The sequence below is a fragment of the Corvus cornix genome, chromosome 4A (genome assembly GCF_000738735.6).
Source record: "Corvus cornix cornix isolate S_Up_H32 chromosome 4A, ASM73873v5, whole genome shotgun sequence".
Lineage (NCBI taxonomy): Eukaryota > Metazoa > Chordata > Aves > Passeriformes > Corvidae > Corvus > Corvus cornix.
This window is the reverse complement of record NC_047058.1, coordinates 3,639,627-3,653,856: the sequence shown is the minus strand read 5'-3', so window position 1 is coordinate 3,653,856 and position 14,230 is coordinate 3,639,627. Positions and strand designations below refer to the sequence as shown.

The window sequence follows — 14,230 nt, the reverse complement described above, 5'->3', positions numbered from 1 at the left end:
GGACTGCTTATTTTGTGGGCAAGTTTCTGGCTTTGGCAGAACAGACAAAAAGCTATCATTTGAAAAGATAGCAAGACTGCAGACCTCAGCCAATTTCAGGCTGTGGCTGCAGTTTCAGAGCCATGACTTGTTTACCTATCGAGCATTCTTAGATCCTTAAAGGAGCAGAATGGTTTCTAAAGGCTTCAAGCCTACCTCTCTGAGCAGTACATTTGACTGTATCCCACTTCGTATGGTGATATTCTGGAATTCCAGCTCCTAGCCATGCTTTGAGCATGGCAGAATCCAAGCTCCCATCATCCTGAACGACTCAAAGGCACAAGGCTCACCATTGCTGCAGCGTGGAGCTCTCCTGCGAGGACAACTGACGGTCTCATTCTCTGCAGGAGATGCTTGGATGGAGTTCCTGAATAAGGACTACTGCAAGATGCACATCACAAAAACAGCTAGTCCTGGAGCTCTGCTGCAATCCCCAAAAAGGGAAAATTCCCATGGTAATGCCTTAAGAATTCAGCTGGAGAGAATGGGAGAACATGCATTATTAAGTAACTGTCAACAGCATGAGCAGGCACTATCCATTATGCCAATTCCAAGTCTCATTATTTATGTCTGCACACAAGACACACACACATCCAAACACACAGAGGCATATATACATTTAGGGAGAACAGATTTTACTTTTTGGCATTGCAATTCCTTCCACAATATTTTTCCACTTAGGAAACTCATATATGATCTCTCTATTCCTCTTACAGAACAAGTTCTCTGTTTTAAACAAAGAACAAACAAACAAAGTCTCTCAGTTGTGAAAGCAAATGTATCAACTCCAGCCCACAGTATTAGACTGAAATTTCAGCAAAAAGCAAACAATATACACTTATTCTGATATATAGTCTACCACAGGCACTATGCTGGGGCACTAAACAAAAAAAAAAACAAAAAAACCCCCAAATCATTGATAAGACAAAAAAAAACTTTTCAAAGCACTGAATTTAAAAATCATCTCAGAGAGTAAGTTCTTCCCCGGCCTCCAGAGTGTTTTCGCACCTGCAATATCAATCACAGCAGCCAGAACTCAAGAATTAGGATGTAGCACAGCACTGCTCTGGAACATGGCATTTTAACACAATGGTGCTGTTTCTGAGCTTAAAATAAACAGTACTACTTAACTGTAAAATAAACTCTACAGGCTCTTCCAAATAGCTCCATCAACTTGGATTAAATAGCATAAATTTCGTGTGGCAAGAGGTACACCATATTCAGTGCTGAACTTAGCTATTTTAAAAATTAATTAGGCAATTATACACATGGGGAAACTGTTCTAGTAATTTAGCTGCTTAATCAAATCCCAGGTACCAAATTATGGACCTGATCCTGCAGTTCTTATTCAAGTCAAACTCCTATTGATGTCAGTGGGAGTTTTGCCTAATTAAAGATCAGGACATACACATGTGCAAGCCTGCTTTTAAACGATGGCTTTGAATTTAGTCTTAGGAATATGAATATGGCTCTGAATCCCAAATCGTTGCCTACAAGTTTCTCACGTGAGACTTTGGGTATATTAATATATATTTTTCCTAAGTCTGGCTCAAATTAACTTCTAGGTAAAGTCTGGAGATTTAGCTAAAGAGTCTTACAAGGCCCAATGGCAAACTGACCTAGTTTTGCAATTTTTTTTTAGAACCAATTAAATACTGCTACAAAACAAGGAGCAGGTTGTAAAAATATCACCTACGAATCACACTTAGCTGCAGGAGCTGGGTTTGTGTTATTGTTCGGATCAGTGCAGTCCTCACAAGGTTTCTCCAAGGGGTCAGCTGAGTATGTTCCCAAAAGGGACTGCCCCAAAAAAGGGTTCTGGCTGGTATGCCCAAGTCTCTGCTGAACAAGCTGCAACTCGAGTAAGCGAGGAGGAGTATGTGGGGTGGGGGAGGAAGAACAGTGTCCTGCCTCATGCTCTTCAGCCCCAACCACCAAAGAAGCCCTTGTGGGGTGCACTTCAGGCAGGAGCAGACTGGACTCACGGGGGTGTGCAAGAGAACTGTCTTCACCCCTGGCTGCTCATCCTGACGTTGGTCCTGACTGTATCAGACCTGATGCCTTCGGAGCGGCTGCACTGACATACTCTGCTGATCTTGCCTCTTCAGATGCCTTGGTGATGTGTCAAGGGGCACACACTGAAGCATCACAGGCTAGGAAAAGGTAAACCAAAGTCAGTCAACAAGCAAGAAATCTGGTGGAGCAGAAGATTACTAAACACTGACAGTTGCCTGGTTAGTATTAGATTCTTAAAGGGAAATGTGTGTCTGTCAAAAAAACATGGGAGTGGGCATATACCCGAGATCCCTTCTGCTCAATGGCAAGGAAGAGCAGCAAAACTCTTTTTCTTTTAAGCAAAATAGGAACAACACTTTTCAGTGAGCACTGGGTTGTCTGTGCACTTGCTAAGTTATGCCCTCAAAGCAGGAAGGACAAGACCTTGTGTGTGTCTGAAGATAGAGGGAAATCACAATTCTGTCTAATACACTGGAGCAATTGACCATGAAAAGGTTACATGTTAGGAAATAATTATCTCTAGACACAGCTACTGACAAGGTCAGTGTCCACAAGGATTATTTCCTGCTCACCCAGTGCCTGCTGCCTGGAAGGGAGGTGGGTCTCCCGATGCTCCCAGCCCCACATTCCACTGATGCTAATGGCACTTGTGCACCGAGTGGCCCAGCAGCTGAAGCAGATAACCAGGAGTGAAGGGGTTAAGTGCCTGTCACAATAGAAGCCTCTGGGGGCACTTGACCTTTTCACATTTTTTATTCAGGAATGAGCATTTTGTGCCTGTTGGAGGAAGTTCATCTACATTTGTCCTCATTCTTCACCCTGTTTGTGTATTGTCCCTTCCCTTCACTCAGTGCCCCAGTGTCCCATTAAGTACCAAGCAACCTCTGTTGATGAATATGAATTTAGAGCAAAAATAGAGGGGACACAAACACTGCACATTGATCAAGTGACTTACAAGGAATTTAAACATATTCAGGGCATATGTTTCTGCCGAATAGCTTCCTACACATATAATACTCACCTGTCAGTACTGTGGTGTGAAGAGGAAGAAAATCACAGACAGTGAACAGAAACATTATGCTAGCTGGAGCAACAGTCTGATAAGAGCATTAAAGATGTTTAAATACTAAAAAAAAAGACTAAATCACAGCATTGACTTTCACATGCTAAAGAATGTGCCACAAGAGAAGGCACAGTGATACCTGCCCTTGGTCTTTCATTCAGCAATTAGACTGTGAACTCCTCTGTTCCAAGAGGGAGGGTCTGCAAACCTCTCTGGCTGCAAATCAGTCAAGGAGGATAAATCCAGAATGAGTTTGTCATCATCTGTTTCATTTAGAGGCAGACACTCTAAAAAGGTGCAAGCAATATCCAAGACCTTGATCCTGCTGGGATCAAGGAGAGTTTTGCATTGGCTTAAATAAGAGCGGGCTCTAGTCTTAGAGCACGTGTGTCCAATTTGTTAATGTTTTGGGTTCAAATAAAAAACAAATCTCATGTCTTCCCTGCATGGGAGTTTCAACCACATTCTTCCACTGGGGGAGAGCATCAGGGCTTAGACAAGAAAGAGTTTCTGAATGATCTAAGTGAATGGTCCTGAGGAGACTGGCATTACTGTGAGCTTTGAACACAACTACAGAGGGTCTTTTATAGATGTACTCCAGAGGGGAGATCCTTAGATGGGTCCTTTAATGCCTACCCCCATATGCAATCCAGATGAAATTCTTTATCAGATGGGGCCCGGATCTTGCTCCCATTAAAAGTTCTGCCACTGAATTCAGTGGGAGCAGATCTACTTGTTTTAGATGCTTATGCAGCTTCCCTTACCTCAGTGCCTCAAAATAATTACCCTTCATTCTTTTGAGTCTGGGGAATACTATTTGCTCCACTTTGCATACAGAGCACAGCCAGACCAGGTGACATAGTCATGTGTCATATGCATATCCAGGTCAGGAAAGGGCCTTAACTCCAAGTATCCCAAACCTTAGACCAAAGTACTACTCCACACCTTGTCACCACCATGAAACTCCTTTCTCAAGTAGAGACACAGAAGTCAGATTAGAGCAGCCAGCTTCCTTCTCTTGTTTGGAAAAGGAGGATCAAAGCCACGTGAGAAAACAATATTCAAGTATCTCTCACTTCTTTCTTCAAATAAGTTTTTCCAACTTGTCTTCTGCCACTGGTCTTCCTCAGCCACTACTGGATGAACAGGAGTCAGCCCTTGGCTGCTGAACTATGCTGCACTTCTAGAAAACATCCTTCACAACTTGTACATCTCCACTGGCTGCTGTCTAGGATGTAGCAGCCCACCCCAAGATAAAAGCAGTGCTCCAATAAACCAGTAGATATAAAACCAGCACTCTAGCAAAATTTCTGTGACCTTCAGCCACTGTCCACTGTGTCCCAGAGGTAGCAGCTAACTGCATTGTCACCAAACTGTCCTTGAAGCACATCCACAAAAGAGCTCTTGGGAGGATTCAGTGCAGAGTAGAGGGCAGGTCTTGGACTAGAACAAGAAGTAACTGAAGACACCTCAAGCTCACCCAGGAATGTTCCCTGGCAGTGAATGCTGCAAAATCCCTGAAGCGCCGCACAACTTTCAGAAAGATCCCTTCCCCATTCCCAAGCGACAGGTGTGCTCCTCCAGCCACCACCCGCTGTCAGTCTCAGCCCACATCTCCAGGGATGTGTTCCAGGGCAGCAGGGATGAGCAGTAGTACTGCAGGAAGTTGTTAGCTCCAGGGACTCTTGCACACCAGCAGAGCCAGCCCATGCCATGTAAACACACCTGCATGTGGGAGATGTCACAGTAGCCTCCTGGAGAGGCAGCAGCATCTACTTCCCTGGCAGCTTCATGTCATATCTGTCTACAAACCACCCAGCCCTTCGCTGCACCTGACAGCCACTTACCATCATTTAGCCCATGGCTGCTTAAGCACTAAAAAGGAAAGCACTGTGAAAGAAAAATCACCTCCCTGAATGTTTGTTATTATTTACATTTCTGTTAGCCCCAAAAGGGCTCCAACTGGGTTTTACACCAGCCAGTCGCCATGCCCCAGAGTGAAGGCTGTTAGTACCAAAGGGAACTTGGGAAACATAGGGAGAAGAGCTCTCTGGGAGCACTCAGAGGAGAACCCAGGTTCCCCATATCCAGACTAATACCCTGCCCAACAGCTCCCTCTCCATTTTCAAGAGTACTGACCCAAATACATAAATGAAAGCAAGCGTGTGTTGTTTATTTCCAAGTATGAATGGCATGGTTTCCCCTGGGCTCCATGTTTCTTGGAATTATTTGAACTGGAAACCAATCAGCCTGTATTCGCTATTGATTTATTTTCTAAAAATCTCTCATCCCTAAAGTAACAGTGCCTTTCCATGTCTCAGCCTGCTGTTTAGTGACACAGTAATCTAAAAGCTATTGATCACTTGGGTCTCTACAGTCATAACATATCTTTTTAAGTGCCTTCATGGAGGACTATTTGCAACACAAGTACTATAAATGGCAGGGCTGCTAATGAAATCAGCAAAGATATTAATAGAGATTTAACACTTGTGTTGTAACAGAGCATGGACAAAGGCCAGTGGAGGCCAGCATCTAGAGGAAACAAGTACGGTCATTATGAGAGAAGTTGCATTTCTCTTTGAACACCAGATGTGCCACAACCAAATTTTAGTCTAAACAGGAATCCAAGCCTGGACACGGACTGGTCAAACTACTCCCTACCCGAGCAGTGGAGTATCAGTGCTGGAGACACCAAGATGGTCTCATTCTGCTGCAGCAGTTCTACTTGACTTCAGTTTATCTGTAGTTCCAACATCCCGCATAACTTCTGCTTTTCTGCAATAGCAATCAGGGTTGGTACGCCCCAGGACACAGGATCAGGAGCAAGGAAGGTGTGGACACCTCATGGGAGAGTGCTGCTGCAGAAGTGCTGAGTACTCCAGCTCCTATTGCCTTGAAGGGATGTTGTCAACTGCATTTTTTTCCACCCACCACAACAGTCTGTATTACCAAAAACATGAGTCCCAACTGATCTGAAGCCAGACAGCACAGCAGCTTTACAGTGGACCTGCCTCAGTGTCATGCAGGAGGAGACCGTATTGTTTAGATCAGGTTCTGTTTCAGTAGAAATATCAATAAGTACATCAAGTTCAGTCAGGAAAAAGGTCTCCAGAGAGGACACTCTAATGCATTACCCCAGCTGAGACATTCTATAAGCTACAAATTTAAACAAGAAACATGTTGCCCAACAAAGAGATAAGGTGTCTGCAAGTCAGTAGCTATCAGTACTGTGCCACTTTACCCAGCCAAGCCACAGTGAACTGTGCCTTCCCAGTCCCCTCCAAAGAGGGCCAAGATGTGCTTATTTTGCATGGCACGACTCAGCTCTGCAGCCTGGGCTCTGTCCCATGTGGCAGTGCTGTCTTCGTGACCAGAACAGAACTCTTCCCCCCCATAAAATGAAATCAATCATGAGAACAGGACAGCTCTCCCCGACACTGCTAGGCAGTGAGCCTGGAGACAGCCGTGCTCAGGAACACGCTTCCAGAAGCAGCTTTCAGGAAACATTTGCAACCATTTAAATTTCCCACCCAAGAAGTTTTGCACTTGTCAATTTACCTTATGCCACAGGTTTTTAATTTAGTTGTATGGGAAGAAACTTTATATGCCTCAAATTTTATATGTTAATGCCAGACGTGAACACAATAGCATGTGTTCCCTCTCTGCCTGCTGCACTTCTTGGGAAAGGATGCTGTAAAGCTGCAGCACCAAATATTCACACAATCAACAAAACTCTTGCCCCTCTTCTTCAGCATTTCCCCCAGTGCCCTGGGGAATTCCAGCTGGCACAAAAATCTGCTCACACATACTTCCCAGCCTTCTGAGCACAAAATATCCCTGGATGCAAGAGGATTAAAGACAAAAATTTGATTTGCTAATTACGAAAGATAAGGAAACTGCTGAAGACCATGCACGATTGCAACGTGAGAATGCATTCCAGCTGCTTCCATGTATGGAGAAGGTGGGGATTATTGATTCAAAAAGCTTTTAAATTAATGAAGGTGCCAGCATTTTTTCTACTACATGGACCTGAGATGGATGAACATGAAAAGATGCAACTTCTTTTGATTATCATTGTTCTGCTTTAAAACTAGGAACTCTTTTCCACATTTTACTGTATGGGTGTTTTTCTTTTTTCCTGAATTTAAATATTTTTGCAACTCTTACCAGTTAGTAAAGTGTAAGTCATTACATGATACACGTGTTTGTCCTCCTGGACTTCTAACACTCTTCCAAAGGCATCCCTGAGGACAAGGCATACAACTCCAAACTCCATGAATGCTATAATGCGTAAGAAATAGCATTACCTGTTAATGACATCAGAGAGTTTGCATTTCTTAAACAATAAACAGTAAACAACATTTTCTTGTTAGAATCACTGACCAAACAGTGCCATCCCTGGCACGGCCATCTTCCCCCCAAAGCCTTGGCCAGAGGAGATGGCCAGGCATGACCTCTGCCTCACCCAAGCCCATCTCTCATTTTCATCTTGATCCCTCAAGGAAGAATTTCCCCTGCACATTCAAGGGAAGGAAGATGTGTCCTGGGGACAGCCAGGGTGGATGAACAGGGAGAGAAGACCTCTCTTCTGGCCTCACTCTGTGTCTGTCACTGGGCACTGCCTCGGTCTCCAACTTCACACTCTATAAACTAACTCATTTCTGAGTCCATCCCAATTGGGACACCTGCCCAGTTGGGAAGCACATGTGTTTGCCCCAGCCAGCCTGCTTTGAGCACTTGCTCAGCATTATAACCCTTAGCAAAGCAGGGGGAGAAGGGGCCCAGGGCAGCTCAGCATGGCAGTGCAGAAGCCACGATGGGGCCCATTTCAGTTTGATTTGTTGCGGCACTCTAGATGCAAGATGAAATCTGAGAGATGAAATCTGAGCAATTTCTTGCTTCTCTTCTTTCTGGACAGTTATTAACACTATAAAGAAGGCTGAACAGTGGGGCTTCCCAACTCCATTATTGTCAAGGCCTATTTCAAAGGCAGTGGCTGAAATGCCCAGTGCTGCCTTTGTTGATCCTGGGCTCAGGTCTCCATGTTCACTTCTGTCAAACCGCAAGGCTGAGCAAATTAAACTTAAGCTTTCTATGGAGGAGTGGAGGAGGGGGAGACAAGGACAAGCAATGCCTCAGCCTATGTGCCCATTATGTTCACTCTACTCTCAAGTTCCTCGTGTAAAACTAGGGGAAGCAGAAAAGCCACAACAGTGCCAGCTCTCCTGCCTGAAGCCCTGCACCTGCCTTTCAAGGCACCACTGTGAAGCCAAGCCACGGGCTGGGCTGTAAGTGGGTGCTGCAGTCTGACCAGTCTGCATACCTGCCACCAACCCTTCCGATCACAGAGAAATACAAAACACACAGGCTCTTTATTTTCCACCTGCAGGAGAGGGTTTATTTGTCCCCGAGACCAGTGACAAGCCTATTACAGACCATTTCAATTCGAATCAACTTGTAAAGAAAAGAAAGTGGGGAAAACGCATTAATTAAACAGCTTTACTCATGCAGAAAAGCTGCCAGCGTGAGCATTTTAAATTACCTGGGCACACCTAGTGGATTTGCATTCCCTTGGCACAGCTTTGCTGTGGCCCACAAAGCATCATCCACTCTATACTTCCATCTGAGCAAGGAACAAAAGAGAATGACAGCCCAGCACCACCTTCCCTGCTTGGGGGCTAGCGCCCTTCCTGAGGGATTTTGTGTCAGTTTATGCAGAAACCTTGCTCCTGCTAGGTGCAGGGACAGGAAGTTTGGATTCTTCTATAAAACTAAAGACCAAGGCAAAAAGAGGCCTTCCAGAAACAAAGGAGATGGAGCAGTGCCAGCAGGGGGGTAACTACATGCCATTGTTAAATATTAACATAAAATAAAGCAGTAGAAATGGATGTCCATCAACAGAATTAGAAGGAACTAAGAGAGTTTAAGAACAAAAGGTTTACTTATTTAAATTACAGGAGATGAAAAACAGCTGGGAACGCAATTTATAGCACAAAGTACAAAGCTACAAGACTGCTAAATGTAATTATATTTCAAAGTACATTTCCCCCTACATTTTAAACTAAACATGTACAATTATTTTCACTAAAATAAAACTAATGACAATGTAGCCTTTAGATGTTCCATCCCTTCCCTCAATCGCTTTCATATTCAGCTCATCCCTTTATATTAACCAAAGAGTTTGATTTCTTCAACCAAATAGAGGTTGACCTTTCAGATAGAAGACTAAAGCTTGAAGAAAGAAAATCACCATCACTTTATTTTTAAAAATTACCTCTTACTCTTAAATTCATGGACCTTAGATTGTACTTTCATTTTTATTACTTCCGTGCACAAGAGTGGAAAAGTAGCTGACTAATTAACTTCACTATTTGTCACATTTGATTTAGGCATGACAGGAATGCTTAAGAGTAAAGATATTTAAAGGTGTTCAAAAGTTTAAGGTTTTGGAGGTTTTTACCCTGCTTGGGAAAAAGAGCAACAGTGCCAAAGGCCAACAGGGTCCAACATTAAGGTGAAACCTGCATCAAGGCCTGGGTTTGCAAAACCACCCTTTATTGCACTTTTTTGGAACAAAATTCTCCAGGTGAAAAAACTTCCTTCACCTAAGACACTGGGTTGTTTTCCTCTGCTTATGCAGAGCTGCTGTTTGGTTCCACTGGGCTCAGCAGCAGCAGACTCCATCTCGATGGGCATCTCAATCACAGGCTGCACAGAGTCCTATCTATTAACGGCATTTTTAATTCCAGATGTTTATAGCACTGAACCACACAACTGGACCCTGACTTGCAGAGCTGCCTTTTGAAGCTGCCCCTTGTGTCGCATGTGATCAGACCCTTTTTTTAGCAGATCAAATTCAGCATAACAAAAGGCTTGTGGCCATCCAGCAAAAGTCCATCTGTAATGGTCGCTGCTTAAGGCCAGGTAACATTCAAAATATAGACCTGAGAGGTTTTCAGAAAAATCAAAATGTTGGCACAACCAACTTTATCCCACTATTAACTTTTCCAGCAGAAAAAAAGTTCAGGACCTTAGTCACACATCAATACATTACATATCTGAAAGTTTCCTTCTAGTAAAATTTTCAAAGTTAAAATATATTCGAGAGCCAAATGAAGCCTTTTTGTCCTAGTGAAAAAATAAACCTATTTCTTTCATAACAAAATGGCTTGCAACTCCTTGCTGTGACAAATTTTTCTTGGTTTAGGTCATCTCAAAAAAAAATATCACTGTTTCAGATGCCAAATAATTGCCAAATGAAAAAATAAAAACAATTACTTTGGCAGATCTTTACAGCTAAGAACATATTTCAAGTGTTCTGGGCTGCAACAAGCCATTAGTTTTGATTCACCTAAAATAAATTACTGATTCACCAAAAATTCACTGAAAAAAAGTACCAGCCCCTGCTAATGAGCTATAAAAAACACATGCACATATAAATTAGTTTATGTTCTTCTGACAACAGCCTGTACCAGATGTTTCAGAGAAAGACACAAGAAGCCTTGAAGTAGACAGATGTGAGATAATCTGCCTCCCACCATGGGTGTTTTCCTAATCCCTTAAAACCTGAAGCAGAAGCTGAGTATCTTTCCAAAAACATTGCAGCAGTTTCTGTTTGCATTAGCTGTTATTAAAGACAAAGCTAGCAATGACAGCTTTTACAAGCTCTGTTTTCAGTTACTTACAGCTTTGCAAAAGTTTGGACAATGTTTCACGCCAGGTACTTTTTGGATTCAATTTTTGCATTCTCCTTTGATAGTTTCTGCAAGAAATATTAATGTACTTTTAAGAAAACGACTTGAGGAATATACATCATTCCATAGACATTATAACAAACTCTTTCTGACTGCCTCAAGGCACAGATAGCTTCCCAACAGAACAGTCCCTTATGCTTCAGCAGAGGGATTTTACTGGTGACAAGGATTTCGCTGTGCCTTTTACTAATTTAAAAGAAAGGGGGGAAAAAAAAGAAAAAAAAAAAATCACATTTGGCCAGGTTGTAAACCTTTGGGGAAGAGAGAGTCAGCACAGTTCTCTTAAAACATTGTGTTCACAGAGCAGACTCCAGCCTGGCTCAACAGGGGCTGAGCTGGGTGTTCTCTCCCCCTGCCCCCTAAAGCAGCAGGCAGAAGAGTCAAGGCTTGGGATGTCACCACTCCCAAGATCCTGCTGCTTCTGGTACCAGCACAACGGGAACAGGCTGCAGAAAATATGGACAGTGAGAACTGTATCTGGAAGAGAACAAATCAGTAAGGAGCACTGAGCTGGAAAAGCTGGAAGCTGCTAACTGCAGATGAGGAGCTGCTGCCAGGGCTGGGACATCACCTGAAGAGGACTGAGGCATGGCCCTTGTGAGAGAAACGCAGGCAGTGGTTGGAAGAGCCACCGTGATGTGGTGAAGTCCCCAAAGGTCACACAATGGGTTGAGCTGGAAGGGATCTTGAAGATGATCTCATTCCACCCTCCTGCCATGGGCAGGGACACCTTCCACTAGTGGAAGCAGGTTGCTCAGAGCCCCATGCAGCCTGGCCTTGGGCACTTCTGGGGATGGTGTACTGAGGACAGCAATAGAAGCAGCAAGTGCAGGGCATGGTACTGATACACTGAGCAGAGGAGAAAGCACAGGACAGGACTGTCACAAAGAAAAACCTGAAGAAACCCAGGAAAAAGATGCCATGCTCAAAGAGCCAGCGAGTGAAATGAGACCACTCTACGGCAGGGACTGAAATGGAAACAGAGGTTCCTCTGTCAACAAAATACATCATGTTCATATAAGGTCTCAGTCCTCCACAAGGCAGATTACACGTGAAGACATTTACCTTTCTTTCCATTTGTCCTCTTTCAATTACAGGAAACACATATCAAATCAAAGGAGCTGAAGTCTTGATTACTACAAAGTTGCAATATTTGGATGCAAATACTCAGATCAAAAAGTAGAACTCTGAGAAAAAAAGCTTGATCACCTAAAAACTGATGCAGTGCTCTGTGCAGAGATCTTGTTTATACACACACTTTTACTGGCTTAACGCAATGTGCCATCTTAATTGGTTCAGCCTACAAAAAGCTAAATGCTAAACAAACAACACTTTTGTTTAAAGTAAATCTTATTCCAGCCTATTTTAAACAGATTAGGAACAGATTAAATATAAGTTTTGCTGAACCACTCCATACTGTCTTACAGTTTGAAAGTGGAAATACACAGGCAGAAAATCCACAAGCAAGACAGATTTTGTCAGCATCTTTTGGTACAGGCCAGATGTTCACATGCTAAAGTATTTGCACCCATAAAAACTGAAGTCAACTCCTAAAGTTTAACTGCAAGTAAGATGAGAACAACAAAGTGGTGTTATTAGTGTCCTGACAGAAAAAAAAAAATTAAAAAATGAAAGAAAAGAAAAAAGAACTCTAGCTCCCAGGAGATTACTGCCAGAAAAAAGGCCTTATTAAGACATTTCTAATTTGTTCTTTTTGCAAAATGAGCTATGAAGTATTCGGTATAATAATGCCAGATATAATGTGCTCAACAAAAAGGAGAGGTGCCCTTTTTTTAAAGGAATGCATTCTCTTTGCTTTTTATTTGTTTTGTTTGAATATTAATTTGTTTTTAAATTCGTAGTTCTACAAAAGTTTTTTATGGCGGAAAGTCAGAATTCACAACATGAACATATGAAAAACTCTTTAAAGGACTGGAGTCTTGCTGTATTTCCTTGCTACAGCCTGCAGCCTATACACCAGAGAGACAGCAAAAATCTCACCAAAACCAGAAATGCTTTAATAATAAATAAAAGCTTTCTTGTCATTGAAAAATCTTTTCACCACAAAAAGCAATGTATTTTTAGTTATAATGTTGAACATCTCTTCAACATAGGGACATTTTCCTCTGAGAGAACCCTTAGCACAGATGCACACAGCGACACATCTGCTCAAGCACTGGGGAAACCACCAAAGCCAGCTTCATCTTCAGGCACTGCAGCACATCTGTACCAGGAGCTCCCACGGCTGTGATGGGACCAGTCCAGGTAAAAAAGGTAGCAGAGCTCAAAGGTTGAATTTTATTCATTTGGACAGGGAAGCAACCACTTTGCCCTGCCTTCCCCTTACCATGACATTTAATCACGTTCTGCACAGGAGTGAGTGAGCGAGCCTGTCTGGTTTCTGTGTCCTTCTGAAGGACTTTTTAAGGACAGAGCCAAAGGAGAGGAATAAGCTGAAGTGGGATTGACAAGGTCCACAAGCACGGCTACGGAGGGAGCAGAGCAGCGATGGGGGACACGGCACGAGGGCACAAGCTGCGCATCCCTGCACCGCGGGGCCACCAAGCCTCTCCCAAATCCTCCCGCACAACCGCGAGAAAGGATGCGGCAGGAGGGCTGAGCCCGTGCGGTGCCAGAGCCGCCTGTCCGCCCGGGAGAGCCGAATGTCCGCCCGGGAGAGCCGCCTGTCCGCCCGGGAGAGCCGCCTGTCCGCCCGGGAGAGCCGAATGTCCGCCCGGGAGAGCCGAATGTCCGCCCGGGAGAGCCGCCTGTCCGCCCGGGAGAGCCGGCAGCCGCAGCGCCGGAAAGGCGATGGTCCCGTTGTGAGCCCCCGCAAGCGGGAGCGCGATCCCCGCATGGATAACCCGCCGAGGAAGATGTCTGACGCTGTCCATAAATGATGCAGACCCCACTATTACTGACTGAAGCCGAGATGGCTTCTCCGAATTACACACCAACTTTTCACATACCTTCTTTCAGCTGGGTACCTATTTTTTTTTTTTTTTTAACTTTTTTTCCCCGGCTACCTTTTAGAGCTTATTGATAATTTTCCACTTTGTTGCATCAAAAAAACCCACACACACTGTTACAAGACCATAGCTAAGCATCTGCAACTTATAAAACATTTAAAAGCTTTACATTTAACCTATCTATTGGCAATAAAACATACTCCAACACAAATTCACTATTTGAGACACATGTTTGAAATATGAATGAATGTTTGAATATTCAGTTTTAAATACTCATGATAAAAGAAGCTGCAGAGACATGCCATTGATCTAATACTTGTTTGCACATTCCTTAGGGCTATGCATGAAGCATAATGGGATTTCTATGTTACTAAACAACAAAAGGTGTA

The 14,230-nt window shown here is 43.6% G+C and overlaps 1 protein-coding gene across 3 annotated transcripts in view; it reads right to left on the bottom strand.

The window, feature by feature from the left end:
- Positions 1-656: 656 nt before the first annotated feature.
- The window catches only part of ZIC3 (Zic family member 3), a 63,310-nt gene continuing 49,736 nt past the window's right edge, over positions 657-14,230 (bottom strand). For 2 of the 3 annotated variants that reach the window (XM_039572253.1, XM_039572255.1), the window contains exon 5: positions 657-2,192. The gene's annotated coding sequence lies outside the window, so the exon portion shown is untranslated. Of the gene's footprint in view, positions 2,193-10,803; positions 10,881-14,230 lie in introns of all 3 variants that reach the window. The other variant, XM_039572254.1, reaches the window with a different exon arrangement.